Source organism: Notolepis coatsorum, assembly GCF_963971535.1.
Source record: "Notolepis coatsorum genome assembly, chromosome: 12".
Classification (NCBI taxonomy): domain Eukaryota; kingdom Metazoa; phylum Chordata; class Actinopteri; order Aulopiformes; family Paralepididae; genus Notolepis; species Notolepis coatsorum.
Genome location: NC_140176.1, coordinates 8,327,140 through 8,330,325, shown reverse-complemented (window position 1 = coordinate 8,330,325; position 3,186 = coordinate 8,327,140).

Sequence of the window (3,186 nt, the reverse complement as noted above, 5' to 3'; positions counted from 1 at the left end):
TTAACTAGGAGTGAACACAACACTCTGACTTACCATTTTTAGATAATAAAGTACTCAATCTCTACTGTCTTTAACTAGGAGTGAACACAACACTCTGACTTACCATTTTTAGATAATAAAGTACTCAATCTCTACTGTCTTTAACTAGGAGTGAACACAACACTCTAACTCACCATCTTTAGATAATAAAGTACTCAACCTCTACTGTCTTTAACTATGAATGAACACAACACTCTAACTTACCACCCCGCCTACCCAGCCCCCCCCCCCCCCCCCCACCCAACCACCTCCAATGTACAGTTTCTTCCCCCTCAAATATATATATACTCTCTTGTCACACTCCTTTTGTACACATAAACAGTACTGTATATTTGTAGATCTGGTATGTCTAGATGTAGCAGTACTGTCTATCTGTATGTCATGTATGTTATGATGAAATGAAAATGGGGGACCCTGATGTAAACAAGACGAAAGTCTTTCTCTGGTCTGCATCCCCTTAACAATTGTGTGTGTATTGAGCCGTACTGTATTGTACCCATTCTGCAATCTGTTAATAAAATGTTCAATCAATCAATCAGTCAATCAATCAATCAGATAATAAAGTACTCAACCTCTACTGTCTTTAACTATGAGTGAACACAACACTCCAACACCATCTTTAGATAATAACATTTGAACATTGTTCCCCTGAGAACGTAAGACAGAGTTATACGGTTCTTCCTCTGAGGTACTCGTCAGTCATAATAAACAGTGAGGAGGGGGCCAGTGGGCCTGCAGGTGTCGGTCTCTCACCCTGAGAACAGCGAGGACCTCCCCAGCCTTCACAGCAGCCCCGCACCGTCTTGTTCATCCTCTGGCTCTCCGTCTCTGGGGGTCTGAGGGAGACGCGTACGTACAGATTCACCACATTGAATGGAAGACGTAACAGAACTAAGTAGAACTCTGTTTATTTGACTCTCTCCATTTTTTCAAAAAGAAACTTAAAGGAGCCATAATCCGGAAGGAAATTAATATATGTCATGCATGAGTGTAGCTGCAGCCATGTTATCCAAAACTTCGTCTGTTTACTTTGTGTGTTTTTTTCTTTTGAAAGGTATGGTGAAATTGATGTTTTAGTAACATTGATGAGCATTCTGAGAGCAATTCTTAAAAAGATTCACTTTTAAAAACAATCTTAAATTGTATTTAACACTGTAAAGTATTTTGTTTTGTTTTTTTGTTTTCTGTTTTTTTGCTTGCATGTAATTTTAGCCATCTTAATTGTTAGTTTCATTGTGCATTGTGTGTTGAGTACTGACTTTTAATAATTGTGTTTTGCAATAATAATTGTTTTTGTATGTTTTTTTGTGTGGATCCCCAGGAAGACTAGCTGGTTGCCATGGCACCAGCTAATGGGGATCCGTAATAAAAAAAAAATAAAAAAAAAATCCATCTGCATCAATCTAGATAATTTTTTTTAGGTTATTTGACTCTCTACTCCACCTCCATCGATCTAGATCCTTTTCTAGGTTATTTGACTCTCTCTCCACCTCCATCGATCTAGATCCTTTTCTAGGTTATTTGACTCTCTCCACCTGCATCAATCTAGATCCTCTTCTAGGTTATTTGACTCTCTCCACCTGCATCGATCTAGATCCTTTTCTAGGTTATTTGACTCTCTACTCCACCTGTATCAATCTAGATCCTTTTCTAGGTTATTTGACTCTCTACTCCACCTGCATCGATCTAGATCCTTTTCTAGGTTATTTGACTCTCTCTCCACCTGCATTGATCTAGATCCTTTTCTAGGTTATTTGACTCTCTCTCCACCTGCATTGATCTAGATCCTTTTCTAGGTTATTTGACTCTCTCTCCACCTGCATTGATCTAGAATAGATCATCACCTATAGTATCTATGCTTCATTATTTGAGACTGATCGGTCCAGTGTTGAGCTATAGCTACAGTCTCCCTGCAGACTCTCACTGGGCTACAATAGCAGACAATGGGTGAAACAACTTACTCAGTGAAAAAGGTCCAAAAATAGAAAAGTTATCCTTTAATAAATATGGTGTTTTATGAAAATGAAAGCTTGATTTAAACCCACTCACTTGTACAGGTAGCAGGAGGCAGTGGGGCCCTGTTGTTTGTAGTAGAGGGCGATGCCGTCGTCGCCCCCGTGCCGCTGGCGCATCCGGTCCACGTCCAGCCTCCAGGCCAGCGTGTTGTACTGGTAGACCTCGGAGCAGCCCACCTCCAGCTGCAGCCGGGGGGTCAGCACGCGCTCCACACGCTCCTCCACCGTGTGCTCACACCAGTGTCTGGGAGGGGGGCGAGAGAGGCCACAGCACGGAGTTAAAGGGATAGTTCAGAGGTTTGGAACCCTCTAGTCTAGCCCCCTATTTCATACTTAGAGCAATGTTGTTGTTGTCCCTTGGTTGGTAGAGTCCTTTCTCTCAGCACAAGCCACGCGGTTCTGCTTATACTAGCTCCGGATCGTTAGCTACAAACTAGGGATGTCCGATATTATCGGCCGATATTGGCATTAAAATTTTATATTGGAAATTATCTGTATTGTTTTTCACACAAAAAAAAATTTAGTTTACATTTATTTAACCTTTATTTACCCAGGCAAGCGAGTAGGAACAAATTATTATTTAATTTATTGTGAAAAGTATGCATAATGTTGTGTTTTGGGGGGGGGGGGGGGGGGGGGCCCGCATATATCGGTATCGGTTGATAGCGGTATCGGAAATTAAGAGTTGGACAATATCGGTAAAAAGCCAATATCGAACATCCCTACTACAAACCAATACAAAGTCAATGGGGCTGTGCTCCTGTCTGGACAAGCTGACTGAAATGTACTCCACAGAGCACACAATAGAATAGAATAGAATAGAATAGAATAGAATAGAATAGAATAGAATAGAATAGAATAGAATAGAATAGAATAGAATAGAATAGAAATCCTTTAATAATCCCGAGGGGAAATTCGGCACTACAGATCGCTCACATTGAACAACAATAAACATTTAGGTAGTCAATAGGACTAAATAGGAATAAGAATATAATAATATTAAAAATAAGAATAAAATAGAATAAAGAATAAAAGGAAGATTTAGTGCCTTCAGTCAGCTTGTACAGACAGTAGCCCGATCCCATTGACTTTGCACTAGTCTGTGGCCAACTAGCCAGAGCTGGTATGAGGA